Below are 17,073 nucleotides of genomic sequence, written 5' to 3' on the forward strand. Positions count from 1 at the left end.
ATATTTGATCCAGGACATATACACTCACACATATACATACACAGTGAACCAAGAATTTCACAGACGATAGTTATTGTTAATATATGTGATACTTTTGATATTTTACAATCGATTCCATTCCATTTTTTAAAATGCTGGTCTTGATCTCTAAGTTTAGTTTTCTGTCTTATTGAACCCACTCATTGGACATTTGATATCTGTATCTATTTGTCTAGATACACATATAGACACACACACAGATATATGTATACATATGGTTTCTGGATATTGCACTTACAAAATGTCCTGGTGACTACAGACTTCATCACTGTGAAAGAGATATAGTTTTACTTTTACATTTGTATTTTCTAATGCAATTACTTATAACATTTTCTAATTATGTCACAGTATTGGGATACAGCAGTGCTTTTCAGTGTTTTTTTTTTAACATAATGGAATGAATGGAGATAATATTTTTATGACATTTTAGAACAAAGGCTTTCTAAAATTTCTAACATTTTAGAATGACGAAAGTATAGGAATTTTTTTTTTTAAGATATCAAAGATCATAGCAGAGCTTACTGGCAAATTTCTATCTTTTTTTTTTTTTTAATTTCTTGGTAATTTAAGGTTTTTCTTGGAAGTTGACTTCTGAGTATTTGTGAATAACTTCTCACATAGTATCAACTGCAAACAAATCCACCACTGAATGAATTCCTTATGTAAAGTTTGGGAACTAGCTTGAACTTTAAAATATTCTACAAATATTCTATATTTAGCTAAAATTGCATAATTACTAAAGTTTTAGGAACTATGATGATTTATATTATAGCATATTTATATCAGTTCATAGGTATTTTGGATTTATTGATTATATAAATGAAATTTTTGAAGCTCATGTATTCATACGTGGTAAGTTTATGTGTTTTAGAATACTAGGGAATACAGTGGTTATTTTATTCAAGGCATAATTTATTAAGGTAAAAAATTCTCTAGAAAAATGAGTAGTAACACTATTAGGTATTTAGGAAAAGTTGCTGACTGACTGGCTGGCTGATGTCATTTAAAAAATTATACAGTTGTTAAGGTTGCCTAACCTAAGGCATAAGAAGATCTTAGTGGGAAACTATTCCAGAGCAATAAAGCTATTCAGATAACCCAGATTAAAGTAAATCAGTCATTTGTTGTTGTTTCCCTTACAAATAAATAATTTACAAATGTTTTGAGTTTTGGAGCATTTGCTATATTTCTAACATTGTTTTGAACACAGTGGGATATTAAAAGATCCTAAGTTCCTGCTTACAATGAGGTTATAGTCTATTTGCAGAAGCAGATCATATGTGGACTAAGAGTTAAACCAGTGATCTCACATTTATGTGACATGGGAACCACAGGACATGGAGAACTCTGGAGGATTGGTGTGATATAATATTTCATGACCCTGAAATGAGAACTTTTGTGGAACTTTGAAGCATAGATCATGATATAGCCACATGCTATGAGGCTCAGGAACTCTTGCTTGGGTGTCTGTGGGTCAGTGGTAAGGTAGTCAGTGGTCACAGATAGAAAGATAGATATAGCAGTCAGTGTTCCAGGAGTAAAGAGACGTAAGCAACCAATATGGAGAAACCTGGTATGACTTTTTCATGGACATAAACTGTGTTAAAAGGTAAGGAAAAGAGGAGCAGTAAGGACATTCCAAACCTTGGGAATGGTTACAGTCTTGACTTTGTAAATGCTGTGGCATATATGGATGAGAATAAATGGGCTGTTTTGACCTGAGCCAACATGGGGATGAACTGGAAAGATTAAAGGGTGGGGGTGGGGTGTGCACGGTAAGAAGCAGAATCATAATTTCTTTCTTTTACTCTAATGTTGAGTACATCACTTTTATTTTGAGTCCTCTAATCTTTTGGAACATACACATAGTACTTTGCTTTATAATAGTTCATCAGAGCTTAGAGAGTGCTAAGAAGACATTTGCAGATTTATAGGGTAAAATTAAGAGTGTCAAAACTAAAAATTAATAATGCTGGAGTTGTCATGTTCTGCTTCTCCTCTTGCTTTAATAAATAGTGTGTATTACTTTTTTTTTCTCCACAACCTGCAGAGTTCCAGGCATATGGACAAAACTTAAAGCACAATAGATATTTGTCGGATTAAGGCCTTTTTCTTGAGGGCAGAGTTTGTATTTTTTCTTTTTTTTATGGTTCTTCATGACTCCTCATACAATGTGGGCATCCAATAGCTCTAATGGACTGAGAATGTTTATATCTCAGGAACAGACATGGCTAAAGTGAATATTACTTGATCCAAGCTGTCTCACACATTCTTTCATCATCCATTCGCTCAGTAATGGGTGCACAACGTAATGGGAGGTCTGTTAGTCTAGCATGAGGTCTGTTAGTCTAATGAAGACTTGAGCAAGAGTTTTGTGTTTTTATGTCTTCGTGCAGGCTGGCCAACTCTTCTTCATTCTTCAGCTCTACCTGCTACATTCTCTCTTGGCATTCCAGACCTGGCTAGGGCTTATCCTTCACTAGCCTTTCTCTACCTGGATGGTGGTTTGCCTATATCCCTTACCAGACGGGGTTCCACAAGAGCAGAATTGAATCATTTCTCCCTTCGCCCATTGTACCACGCCCAGCACCTCATTTATAGATGTTACTTGATGGGAATTTGTTGAGTGAGTGTTTGTAGAACAAATATATTCTTTAATGATGGTATTGTAAGATATCTGGCTTTGAACTGGCAATTTGGCTCTTAAATATTGTGTTCAGGGACCTGACTAAAAAAAACAAATGCCAGAATGATAACACTTTGGAGACACAAGATGAGCTAACAAGAAAGAAAAAGTGAAAAGTCACACAAATGCGAAGTAAAATGTAAAATGAAACTTACATTGCCATTAATAAAGTATTCACATTGAGTGGGCATATACATTTTTTTCTGGTGGGAGACTTTTCCTGTGCATTTAGTGCCTTGTCGAAGCTATCCACGTGACCCTTTCAGTATACACTAAGTGTGAGAACACCCGGCGGTGACCTTAGACACTATTCACTCCAGATACTGGTTAACTGAAGACATAAAACCGGATCTCAGAGTGCACAAAAGCAGGCATATTTCAATGGTATAGTCTCCTCTGGGCGGCAGGCTCCTCTCTCCACTCATCTTCCTACCACACCGTCCTGTTTTTCCAGCAACCCCCTGTGTACAGTCCAGAAACAGCTGCGGGGTCTCAGTGGATGCTGGGTAGTCTCCCTCCTCATACGCAGTTTCCCTGGGACCATCCGTGTGCTTGGGAGAAGAGAGTAGTGTCTCCACAATCTGCAGAGGTGACCCTCACGTGTAGGGTGAGGCGACCTTCATTGAGGACCCATGCTACATTGATAATACAGCTTAGCCCAAATCCTCACACAACCTGCAAGTTTATAAAATTAACGTCCTTTTTGTAGATAAGGGGAGTGGCAGAGTGGGGGGTGAGATGGTGTACCATGTCTGTGCTGTGGAGCCAATGAGTGGTCAAACCAAGATTCCCACAGGCCTCTCTAACTCCCCAAATTCTGTATGTTTCTCCAGACACCACATCACCTTTTGTAAAGTAAAGAGGATATAGTGACCTATCAATATTTGTTAGCTAAAATGGTATGTCACAAAGAACAAGGCATAATGCTTTCTGTAGAGTTTAAATACCTACCTACTGCTGGATAAATGACTACATGGATAAGCATGTGATTCTTAAAAAAAAAAAAAAAAAAAAATCCCTCACCTGTCAGAACACAGATTTAAGGTCATTACAGTAACTAGAATTTCATGAAAATATGAAGTAGAAAGGTAAAGTTCAGGGACTTTTTTATTTTTTATTTTTTAGTAACATTTGCATCAGTAATAAAAAAAAAAAAAAACCTAACAATTTTCCTAGTAAAGTGTACTTGAAAGAAATTATGGAAGTTGTGTAATGTACACAGTATATTTTTAAACCAATATACCTTCCTACTATCTCATTATTTTTAGGTTGAGCTATTTTTTTTTAATTTAAAAAGCCTAATTAAAATGTAATGCTTTTTTTAAAAAAAAAATTTTTTTAACGTTTATTTATTTTTGAGACAGAGAGAGAGAGAGAGAGCATGAACGGGGGAGGGTCAGAGAGAAGGAGACACAGAATCTGAAACAGCCTCCAGGCTCTGAGCTGTCAGCACAGAGCCTGACGCAGGGCTCGAACTCACTGACCGTGAGATCATGACCTGAGCCGAAGTCGGCCGCTTAACCGACTGAGCCACCCAGGCGCCCCATAAAATATAATTCTTAATAAAGGCATAATGTTTATTCAAATTTAAGTTAATGAAGAACTGTCCATTTAAATACCCAACTTATTTTTTTTTTTTAATTTTTTTTTTTTTCAACGTTTTTTATTTATTTTTTTTGGGACAGAGAGAGACAGAGTATGAACAGGGGAGGGGCAGAGAGAGAGGGAGACACAGAATCGGAAACAGGCTCCAGGCTCCGAGCCATCAGCCCAGAGCCCGACGTGGGGCTCGAACTCACGGACCGCGAGATCGTGACCTGGCTGAAGTCGGACGCTTAACCGACTGCGCCACCCAGGCGCCCCTAAATACCCAACTTAAATAACACTGAAAAGTTTATTTTTGACACTCACAGAAGAAAATTAGTAATAATTGTTATCTTTAGGTTAGAAATGCAGGCTAATTCATTTTAAAATATTTTTTAAAAAACTTGGCAATGTTATTTGTTAACAAATACAGTGAAATCTACCGTATCCTTATTTATTTGGTTGGGGGTTTTCAGTTCCCACCAGAACTTTTTGAGAATAAATAAAATTTATATATAAGGTTAATGTAATTGTTTACTTTATATCAAGACATATACCATTATATGGTTGGAACTACAGGCACCTCATGTCTTGGATTGCGTGTTAGCAATTACATCACTCTGCCCTCAGAACCTATTTGGAAGAGAAGTAAAAACAAATGCAAAACCAGAGGAAGACTAATTACTTTTAGCATAAGCAGATTTTTGTTTCTCCAGATTTGACGAAGCGTACTATTTTCTCTAGAAACTCTTTAGGCCCAGCGTGTACCTGTCTTAAATATCTCTGTTATCTCTAGTAGAGTGCTTTGCATATTAGTAAGTATGAATTGACTTGAATTGAATTGAGCCTGATTGGATCGGGCTACTCTTGGGTCAGCTTGCAGCCTAAAGGCATGGAGATGGAGTATTTCTTCTTACTAACTAATGTGTGAAACTATTTCCTACTCTATAAAACTCTTGGAAATTCGCTCAGATAATTGCCAAGAGTGGAAAATGACTGGGTATCAAAATAGGACGTTAAAGACTCTGTAAGTCAACCGTGTTAGATTTCTCTTCCCATCACCCCAGATTAGAGTATCAGGAGTTACGTATAAATATAAACTCTGAGCTACACTTCTCTAAAATTCTGCAGGGTCATTTAGGTAAATAGCTTGTGTACATGGGGTGTGTTTACATATGGACTAAGGTGGTAGACTCGCTCTCAGAGAATACCCTTGAGAGTATTACGAGGAGAATTCGATAACTGTCTAGATGTTATGAAGGTGGGCAATTATTATCAGACAGTCAAGAGAACCAACAATCGGATTAGAAGGTGATTGGGTAAAACAATATAGAGTCAGTGTTTGGTGGATGTCTTAAAAAAAGAAAAAAAAAAGACCTAACACATTAAATCAAAAGTAAAACAAACTGAAAAACCACTAAAATTGGTGAAACTTATACTCATGTGGTTTGTGGACTAATTCATGATGCATACATTTAAACAAAAATTAAAAAAAACAAAAACAAAAACAAAAAAACAAATGCAAAGTAAGGTCAAATGTCTGTCTCCCCTCCCCACCCCCAGAAGGAAGTTAGACTTCTTTAACACACACATTTTATTGGGTTGATTATTAAAACTGAGTTGATCTAACCACTTATAAAAGTTCTACATACACAGAAGTGAGCAGATAACGTTAGATGGGCAAATCCTGAAGAGAAGGGAAATGTAATTTCTGCTTTGGACATATAATCGGCAAATTCAAGAATAAGAGTTTTCATTTTAGCTTGTCTTAAAAACAACGGCATACTCTTTGGTGTCAGGTAGCAGGAGGAAGCGACTGACCGCCTACTTGCCGCTGTAAGGAAGGTAAGGTATTTGAGAAGGGAACCAGTGCCCGTGGAAACTCAAACATATGATCACATCCTGACCGTCTCACCACTTAGCATTTCCATTTGTAAGTTAGATTTTTATTTGACATAAATGTAGCAAAAACATGTGCCTTCTTTTAATTTCAGTTTATTTTTTCTTAAAAACAAAAGGCAAGGCATCCATCCTGTAAGGTGAATAAACTTGAGGAAGTGTTTGCTAATTGCTCTGTCTTCTAAATGTGGCCTCTCTAGAGTTGATCTAATGCGGTTTGTCTTTAGAAAGTTGCAGGGTAATGAAGACGTGTCATGCAGGAAATACTGCCAATTTTACTCCTATTTATAGGAAAAGACCCATGAAACAAAGGAAACCGTTTTTAAAACCATCTTAGGATAGTTTTTTGAAGCTCAGTTTGGTGATTGATAATACTATTGATGTAACTCCCTAAAGCCCTTGTGAATTTTCATGTAGGTAAAATTAAAGTCACCTCCCCCCCACTCCCAGCTTGGAATATATATTTAAAGACTTGTCCAAAGCCACATAGCCAGTGGCAAAACTGATGGTAAGTGCACATTTCCCGGCTTTAGCTGTTTGTCTGTTGCTTTTTTTTTTTTTTTCTCATTACCTCATCCTATCTAATTTATGATGGGGTAATATATTCTGAGGAAAATAAAAATAAATAGAAAAGAGTAGAATGAATTCTAGCTGACTGCTGTTGTTTTTAGCAATTTTCAACATCCTGGTTTATTTCATTCCCAGGGTATTAATGTCCTATAGTAGATGCTGGTGTGCAGCCGTGTGCCACAGTGTCTCCAGACGTGGGCTCCGGAGTCTGGTCACTGGGGCGAGGCTGTCATTAAATGTGAGAGCTTGTTTCTTACCTTCCTGTCTAGAAAATGGGGACTGTAGTAAAACCTACTTTGTGCAGTTGTGAGAACTCAGTAGTTTATTTAAAGTGTTGAGTATTGTGTTGATGTATATATAACTACCCCCCCAGCTGTTAGATATTATTATATTTACTTTAATAATTAATGTTATCGAGAACAATGAAAGATTTACTGTCCCAAATTAATTTTTTTAATGTTTATTTGTTTTTGAGAGAGAGAGACAGACAGACAGACAGACAGGCAGCTTGAGTAGGGGAGGGCCAGAGAGAGACAGAGACAGAATCCGAAGCAGGCTCCAGGCTCTGAGCTGTCAGCACAGAGCCCGACATGGGGCTCGAACATCTGAGCTGTGAGATCATGGCCTGAGCCGAAGTTGGACGCTCAACCAACTGAGCCACCCAGGCATCACTATCCCATATTAAAATACTAAAAAAATTAGAGATCATGTGGAAATTTGCTTTCTGGAGAAGGGCTTCTCAGTGTTCCAGTGATTTCTTTTATAAGCATTGTTAGCTCATGGTAAAACCGAATAAGTGAGAAACAGGAAAATAATGTTTTCAATTATTTAAAACTACATAAAGCAAAGTAATTGGTAGCTGAGTTACTAAATTAAATTATTTTGCTTTGAAACTCCAGCTTTATGCTAAAAAAGAATAGACTGAGAAGTCCTTTTAGAAGTGGCATTAGTTCTCAGAAAATAAGTTTTGTGATGAATTCTGAGTAAATGAGTTTAAGGCATGGATGAAATATTTATTAAGTATGTAAGTTGAAAAATTATGAACGTCTTGGGGATTTTTCTCAGAAATTCTTAGTTTGGGCACCATGAAAGTGGGTTTATTTTTGGTTCTGATTACAAAAGTTGACAGCTTCTTTTTTAGTCTCATCCAGTTAAACATGAATTAAAAACTTGCAGAGTTGGAAAAATTTCTGGGATCATGTAGTCTTCTGCTTTTCATGGCACCGGTGGCACAGAGATAATCTATAGAAACTAAGAGGAACTACTTGGTTTCTTGCAGGGGAGGGGACTGGTGTTTAGCTCACCACCCAGTGCAGGGTGTGGGCTCTGTGGAGGGACACTTACCTCTCCTTTGACAGGTGAGGAAACTGAATCCCTAGGCATTGTGTGCCCTGCTCAAAGACACATTCTCAGATAGTGGCAGAACCAGTTCTTGAACAAACCCTCTCTTCTTCTGCTCTTTTGATTATACCCTACGTCCTTCCTAATAAAGAATCTGTAACTTAGAATCTTAACAATCCCAGATTCTTTTCTCTTCTCCACATTTATTATAGAGTTGTACCTGATAAGAAAGTCCATTTAACTTGATATCAGCAGGATGGGCATTTCCTTGGATTAGTACAAACCCATCTCAATGTTTAATTGGTTAACTCATTTTTCACCTATTGAATAATGTGTGTGTTAGTGCTAGGCTCTGGGAATATCCAGATGATGAGTACTTCATCTTTTCCCTAATAAGTAGGAGAGGAATATAGTGATAAACACGTAAAAAATGCTTGCATTTTATTTAAATTAAATTAAATTTCTTTTAATAAATGTTTTATTTAATAATAAAATTTAATTATAAAATAAATAAATAATAAAATAATTTAATAATATAAATAAATTTAAATTAAATTAAATTAAATTAAAAATAAGCAGCTTGCAGCTGCTTAGCTAGAAAATAAAAATTGTGTTCTTTAAAACTTAAATATCAGTCATTAAATAATACATCGCTCATGGTAAATATAGTATGTGTGAGAGAAAGGCTGGATAGTTGATTAAATTTACATTTTTATTAAAAAATTATTTTCTTATAAATGATTTTTTTATTAAGTAGGTTACTTAGTTTGCTGTGAGTTACAACTCCCACAGGCTGGAAGACCCCTCATCTCTGTTGGATGGCTGGCTGACTGATGAGTTTGAATATGCTGAGGATATAGGAGGCTCTCTTGCAGTCTGAAACAGAATCCAAGGGGATGATGGTAGATTATAGATCTCCTGACAGAAATATATATATCCTTATACAATTCTGAGGGCCAAGGTCACTGTTTAAGTAGTCAAAGTTGCTTTAAGCCTCTCAATGATTGAGTCTGATTGATTAGCCATGACCTAGACAAAATAAAAGACTTCCTCTGGCAGGGAAAATTAATTGGAACACCAGAGGCCCATGGAGCTAACCCAGAATTCACTTCAGAATTCTTTGCCTTCTAGATGCCTTGCTCATATTGGAGTTCAAGATTTTGAGGATCGCGTAGTCTGCCTGATGTAAGTGCTTACCTGATTTTCTGCCACTTTGACATTGAATTGTGCCTATTCTTGTTTGCTATAGTAAATCAGGCTGTTTCTACTGCCTGCTATTTTAGTAGGCTATCCCCTATACCGTTAACTCTGCCTAGCCTCATTCTACTATGTCAAGCTGTCTTTGCTGCTCTACTGACCTTAAGGAGGGAGTTTGATTCTCTTTTGATGCCCATACCATAAATGAAGTATAAGAAGAAGGTGGCTTTGTTACTGGACCAGGGAACAATAAGTCAGAATTTGGGGCAACCCAAGTGTCTAGGACTAGAGGCGTGCATTTCTAGAGAGGAGGAAACCACAGAAAAGTAGCCCAAATATCTACATATAATTCTGCTCATTTGCTAACTACTCACCTGCACATAAGCAGGGCAGAGACCTTAAGAAACCTAGTACAAAAGTCTATCTGATGCCCAAATATCTGCTCTGGGTTATTCACAGCCATATGGTGGTAGGGGAGAGACAGGAGTTAAGTGTTGCCAAGGTAGAGGGGTATTGGTAAATAACCTCGGGCTTTCGGTGGAGACCCTGCTGTCAAACCCCAGGAGCAGGGATCTTACTCTAGGAAAACTGAAATAGGTACTAACAGAGCTTCATGTAAAACCTAGAGGGGAGCAGGAGATCTACCAGGTTTATTTTTTCTGAATGCCAGGAAAATATTTAACCCTCTTTGAAGAAAGATATCATTCAGAGTCTCTGTAATATTCAATAAAAGACAAGGCATGCCGTAAAACAGGAAGAAATGACTGAAACCCAAGAGAAAAAAAAAACACAGTAAACCCAGAAATGATTTGGATATTGCACTTACCACATAAGGGACTTTAAAAGAGCTATGTTTTTAATATGATCAAGAAAAAGGAGAAAATGGTGAAGCAAAATTGTTGAAGAGATGGTAACTTCAACAGAGGATTGGAATCTATAGAGATTCAGCAAATGGACATTCTCCCACTGAAAAATATAATACTAAGAACTTTAGATGTTTTGAATAGATGGGTGAACACATTAGAACACAGGGTGAAGAAACTGGAAGACCAGGGGCACCTTGTGGCTCAGTCCTTTAAGCGTCTGACTTCGGCTCAGGTCATGATCTCACAGTTCATTGAGTTCAAGCCCCGCATCAGGCTGTGTGCTGATGGCCTGGACCCTGCTTCAGAATCTGTGTCTCCCTCTCTCTCTACCCCAGCCCCACTCGTGCTCTGTCTCTTTCTCTCTCAAAAAATAAGTGTTAAAAAAAATTAAAAAAAAAAAAAAGGAACTGGAAGACCAGACCAAATAAGCTAAGAGAGAAAAAAAAAGAATGGAAAAACAGAGTAGTGCATAGAAAACACGTGCTACACAAAGCGGACTTCTGAAGTCACTATTCTCCAGAAACAGAGTTCATAATGAGGAGCTCTACAAATCACTTCCTTCTAGACTATTGGATGCTATTGGAAACATGCTTAGATACATCTAATTTCATTACTGACTCAAAGCATTTGAAGCTCAAAGGTAATTCAGGGAAGAGATAATTTTGTTGGGCTTAATTTTAATGGAAAACTTGTTTCCTTTAAGTGGTTATCTTTGCCAAAATTTGGCAACTTCTGAAAAGAGACTAGAGCACAAGGTCCTGGGGATAGGAATGATCCAGGTCAAGCTTTCTTCCTAAAGGAAATAATATAATGACATATGATTTCCATATTTTAGTTCTTTTTTATTCTTATTCTGGTTTTCATTTCAAAGCTATGCATCAGTAGCAGATTCCTGCCGTCTTCGCTTTCTCCTGGTCTCTTTGCTTCTCGGTTTTGATCTGATAGTGCTTGTGCTCCTGGACTTTTTACTGTATTAAAAGTCTATATGTTTTTCTATTTCTGGAAAATTAGGCAGAGAGCAGAATTTTGGATCCAAGCCTTTGTAATTTGCACCATGAAAACTGCCTCACCAGCTGCGATGCATCCTTTAGGATGTTTAAACTATTTTTCTTGAGACCTTTGTGCATTGCCTGTAGATCCACCCTAACACTGTTGGGAAAAAATAATATACTCTTACAATAGTCTTATTGGTATCTTAGGAAAAGATAAAAACATGAAGACACATTTATGAAGATTTTAAGGAAAAGTGATAATATGTTTTATCTTTTTCCTATTTACTGATTTTCAACCAAAAATTGACCCAAACCATTGTTTGGTATCACAGTTTTGGCTATTTTATATATTTGGAAATGGCTTCTGACCTAGAAATAACACTGTGCTCCCTCCCTCTTCTTCCCTCTTTTACCCCACAGCTCCCCCCAATCCTTGATGGTAAAGCGGTATCTCCTAGACATTTCATAACACGTGAATCTAATTCCAGATAACTGATTACCCAGCAACTCTGCATGATGCATGATGATGACCCAATTTCTGAGGATAAGACAAGACCAGACTTGGTGTATATGTGCCTACACTAAAGGTGTCTCTGAAGGCACAGCGAGCTGTGTCTTTAAAGACATTTTCTTGGTTATGAAATGCTCCCACAGATATTATGATGTTTGACTTTCTCGTTGTGTGTGGTAGGAAGAGTGAGTGTTATTAGCCACATTTGACAATGAGGAGATTAAGGTAGAGGAAGAAGTGACTCATCCAAAGCAACAGCTAGTAAGTATTAACGTCACGCCTTTCATCTATTCCCTGTTACAGCCTTACTTAGGAGGCTTGGGTGGACTGGTAGGTAGGTGCAGGGGACATTATTAAAATACTTTCATAGTATACAGGAGGACTATGCCTAACTTAAACCCATAATAGGTATAGACTATACTTTTGAATATTGTTCTGGCACTGGTAGAAAAGAGATATTCTATATTGCAAAGGCCTCTTAAAATATGAATCCCCAAATCCTTTTAGGAAATGGTAAAAGACAAGTTTTAGAAATCTGTGCTGACCTTACAGAAGAGGAAATAGAAGAGAAAATCATGAGTGCACTTAGTGTCAAGGTCATGTTGGGAGACAATTCTCAGATTGGGGGTCTCGTTTTGACATGTTTTGTGAGCAGAAGAACTAACTGACTTTATTCTGCTCTATCATTCCAAGAATGTTTATATAGTGAACACCTTGGAAAATGGAGACAATGTCTCTGTCCAAAAGCTAGGCATGCTTACTGAGAAGTATAAAAGGTTCAGGTTCCCTAAACTCAGGGTTCCCCTCCTATAATGCTCACTCTATGTCCAGGCATCACCTGACCCTTCTGGTGTTGCCCTATGTCAGTTGGTGTTCTGAGGACCAGTGCAAGAAAATGCTAATACTCTGGTACCACTACAGCTGAGAGTAATAAAGTCAGTTTTCTCTGACCCAGGTATGTCTTGTCTTCTTCCAACACCTGTACAAGTACGACTGGTTAAGTGTTAGCTTGAAAATAGCCTTCACAGTTCTGACAGGTCACAAGGCATCTTCCTGTCCCTCCATCTCATCTCTGGCCTGTTTAAAAAATAAACAAAAAAACCCACAAGACGTTTAGAGTCTACACATACGCGGTTTCCTGAGTCTAGCGTATTTCTAGCAGGATATTCTGGCATGGTTGGTGGAAACCAGATATGTAGTTGGTGGAAAGCAGTCAGCAAATAATGACCCTGCAGAGAATCTGGTGACTTTCAGATAAGTCACTGCTGCTCCTCCACTGCTAACTTTTCTCTTTAAGACCAGCAGTGAGCAACCTGGGATATGTCTTTGGTCTGATGAGTTGCTTTTACTTTCCCATTTTATTACTCAACATATTAGGAAATTATTCCCACTGTTCCTCTCTAGGCTGGATTTTCATCCTCAGCTCAGTGTAGACTTCCTTTTATGAATAGGTTTGCAGTTCATTTTTGAATGATAATTCTTTCCAAGGTAACCATGTTCTATCTCTTGGTTTTTATTATGATGACCAATAACCCAACAAACCATCTCTGATGAGATTTATGCTATTTAAGATGGGGAGTTTTTTTTTTTTAGCATTTTAGGTTAAGTAGGGTCCAGGCATGGGTAAGAAAGTTCTCCAAACTTACACTCTCCTCTTGTTAAAGGTTAATACAGGTTTTTAAGGCTTAGCACTACCCAGTGACTCTACATTCACTTCTGTACCTGATCCCTTTTATTTATAATAACTACCCCAACGATTGGACCTTAGTTTGGTTCCATTAACTTGTGCTTCACTTATTCTTTCTCAGTTCTACCTTCTCCCTTCCTTCCACGTCCTCAGTAAGTTGCCCATTTGACTCTGGGAGCTGGTCAACCCAGATACTTGCAGAAACTCACTAAGTATTGGTAGAGTGAGTGAATGAAATTACCAGGCCTTTTTTTTTTTTTTTTTTTTGAGCTTTTTACCAGAGCTCTTCAATCCAACCAGGACTTTGATTTCCCCAACAAAATATAGATAGGAAGAGGAATAATGCCACAGTTAACATGATAGTATTAATCATCATACCAACACAGGCTGAGTGCTTACTATAAGCCAGATGCTTTGCCAAATGCGTTCCATGTGCTGTCTCATTTAAGTCGCACAAAATTTCTTTCTGATTATCAACATTTTACAGATGACAAAAATGGGTACAAAGAGGTTTTATGATTTTCCCCAGGTCATACAATGACAGAACTGTGGTTCTTCTACCTTCTAAGATTCAGGGGTATCTGCTACCCATATTACATGGTTAAAGAAGAAAACCGAACTTTCACTTTTGGGCGAGGCTGACTTTCAGCCAGCCATAAAAATGTCTTCTTTATCTCAGATGACAGATGAGTCATCAAGAAATACACTCAAAAGCTTAGTAGATCAGAGCCAAGCCAGAGAAACCTGACCTTTGTTGGGAGCAAGCTATAGGTGCCCTCACCCAGCTTCTACTGTACAGATCTCCCTCTCATATCAATTAGGTGATTAATTAATCTGTTCTTTAATTTAGCCTAAAAATATTTATTGAAACCTGACTGGGTGCAATCACTGTGCCTAAAAATTCTGGCTACTTGAAGAGAAGTGATTCCCTAGAGGGGAAGGAGAGCATCCATGTGGCCCTGCCTGAGATCAGGAGTGTAGCCCAGGGAGCAGGAGGAAGCTTGGGATGCTCTGAAGAGGGCCTCTTTCATTGCTTTTTAAATGATTTGTTAAATGCGAGAATGGTTGACGCACAATGTTACATAAGCTTCATGTGCACAACACAGATTCGGTAAGTCTGTACATCACGCTGTGCTCACTACAAGTGCACCTGCCTCTGGCGCCACACAATGCTGTCACAGTACCAGTGACCGTATTCCTGATGCTGTGCCTTTTATTCTTGTGTCTCATTCGTTCCACGATTGGAAGTCTGGATCTCCCACTGGCCTTCACCCGTTTTGCCCAACCCTTCACTACCCTCCCCTCTGGCAACTCATCAGTCTGTTCTCCAAAAAGGCCTGATTCTACTTTTTGTTTGTTTATTCATTTGCCTCTTTGAGATGCCATATATGAGTGAAATCATACGGTATTTGTCTTTCTTTGACTTGTTTCATTTAGCATAATACCCTCTAGTCCATCCATGTTGTCACAAATGGCCTGATCTTATCCGTTTTACGGCTGAGTACTATTCCACCGTATATATCTACCACATCTTCCTTATCCATTCATCTGTGGACACCTTAATTTGGCTTTTGTATTTGGCTTGCTTCCCTAATTTGGCTATTGTAAATAATGCTTCGGTAACCGTAGGGGTGCATGTATCTTTTTGAATTAGCGTTTTTGTTTTCTTTGGGTAAATAGCTAGTAGTGGAATTATTAGATCATATGGTATTTCTAGCTTATTTTTCTTTTTCAGGGACTTCCCTACTGTTTACACAGTGGCTGCACCAGTTTACATTCCCACCACCAATGTACAAGGGTTCTATTTTCTCCACATCCTCATAAATTCTGGTTATTCCTTATCTGTTTTATTTTAGCCATTCTGACAGGAGTGAGGTGATATCTCCTTCTAGTTTTGATTTCCGTTTTCCCGTTGATGAGTGATGCTGAGCATCTTTTCACATGGCGTTGAGGCCTCTTTCATTGATGATAAGTTCTTGAGGGCAGGGACTCTATCTGTGTCTCTCCCTGATGAATCTTTTGTGCTGAGTATGCTGACACACAGGGGTTCCTTCATAAATATGGTCCCATCGAAGCAATAGCCTTCTTTGGTTTTTGTTATTTTTGTGCCTCTTAATTATTCTCCTGGGATTTTACTTATTAAGTTGCTGCCTAGAATAATTGGATTTATTGGTTTATTGTAAATGTTCAGATATTAGATTAAATATGACCATGCTTCTGTTTCTTCTCCTTCTTTGTCTTAAACTAGAAAATAACCTTAATATTTACCATATTTCATATTTTTCAGTATTATATTTTCGATCAGCAGAGTATTTCTGTTTTGTTTTTGTTTGTTGTTTGTTTTTACTCCCAAGGTACAGAGAACAATTTCACAGAAAAACTGCTTACATATGGCTTACCTAACCATGTAAGCAAATATACATAGGCTGCTAGATTAGGCCATTTGAAATTGAAAATATTTGAGATTTTTTACCTTTAGTGGCTCAGTTTAATGGATTATGCTTTAAAAAAAAATGAGACAACTGAGATGCCTATGAAAGAGTAAACATTTCTCCACAAACATTTTAATGGTATGTTCCAGAATGGAGACTTAACTTCTAGCCATAATGAAAGATATTTGCATTTTTCCTTTGCCTTGTCAAAATTCTTCCTCAGTGGATGGCCTGCATTGCACACTTGCTTTCCCAGCTCTGACTATTACGTGAGTGTGTGTTGAATAATTTATTGCATGTTATTTGAGGTCTTGTGAGTATTATTAGAATGAGAGGGAACCATGAAAATGATAGGTTCTTGGTCCACCACTTTCACAAATATTTACTGAGTGCCAACAAAAATAATATTTACCGCATGAACGAAAAACAAAAAGACACAGTCCTTGCCTCTTTGGAATTTTGTGTTTATGGTTTGTATTGTTTATATCAAAGAGCCTTGCAAGTAAATGTACAATTACAGCTAATAGGTGCTTTGAAGGAGAGTGCATAATGGTAGAAATATAACTATTAGGGGGAATTGATCAAGTTGGGGAGGTTGGAGAGGGTCTTTGTGAGGAAGTGATGTCTGAGTGGAGGTCAAGTACAGCTTGTTCCCTGGAGGGATGAAAGGAGACCAGTGATGGGGTTATGAGCAGTGCAGTTCAGTTCAGTTCACTGAAGGTTTCCAGAATGTCTGCCATATGGCAGACACAATACTTAAATGCTGGGGAATAAACAATGAATGGGGCATGGTCATTGCCCCAGTGCATAACACACTAAAGGGTTTCATTGTCATGTAATTCATAAATGAGGGGAGTCACTCTGTATGTATTTGTTTGGCTTCTATGTAGTTTGAGTTTCCTTTGTGTCAGGATTACTTCTGCCAGGCAAGTCCTTCTAAAGAAATTAAACACAGCCTTTTTTTGTCATGAGATCAAAGTTGAACAAACAGATATACATAGTCTGCTAGATTGAAGTCCAGTAACACTATTCCAGGCTTTACCATCAACTGAATGTGGTCTCACAGTGGAGCTCATGCCTGATTCAGAGCCCGCCAATAGCACGGCTCCAGGAAGGAAGCCTGACTGCCACCGAACAAGAGACCCATTATTACTTTATCTCTCTTGTTTTTTAATCATCGACTGAAATTACTAAATTATTAACCCAGTCATAAAAATGAATAACAAACATACTGTATGTGCATTTGATTAATCTGCTTTCACGTTAAGT

The 17,073-nt window shown here is 37.7% G+C and overlaps 1 protein-coding gene across 2 annotated transcripts in view; it reads left to right on the top strand.

The window, feature by feature from the left end:
• LOC112862002 (uncharacterized) overlaps window positions 1-17,073 on the top strand; it is a 314,201-nt gene that overhangs the window by 14,066 nt on the left and 283,062 nt on the right. Inside the window, exons 1-2 of one of the 2 annotated variants that reach the window (XR_015251543.1) lie at window positions 4,642-7,016; window positions 9,251-9,304. The gene's annotated coding sequence lies outside the window, so the exon portion shown is untranslated. Of the gene's footprint in view, window positions 1-4,641; window positions 7,017-9,250; window positions 9,305-17,073 lie in introns of those variants that run through there. The other variant, XR_015251544.1, reaches the window with a different exon arrangement.

Source organism: Puma concolor, chromosome B2 (assembly GCF_028749965.1).
Source record: "Puma concolor isolate L17-30 chromosome B2, mPumCon1.1.hap2, whole genome shotgun sequence".
Classification (NCBI taxonomy): domain Eukaryota; kingdom Metazoa; phylum Chordata; class Mammalia; order Carnivora; family Felidae; genus Puma; species Puma concolor.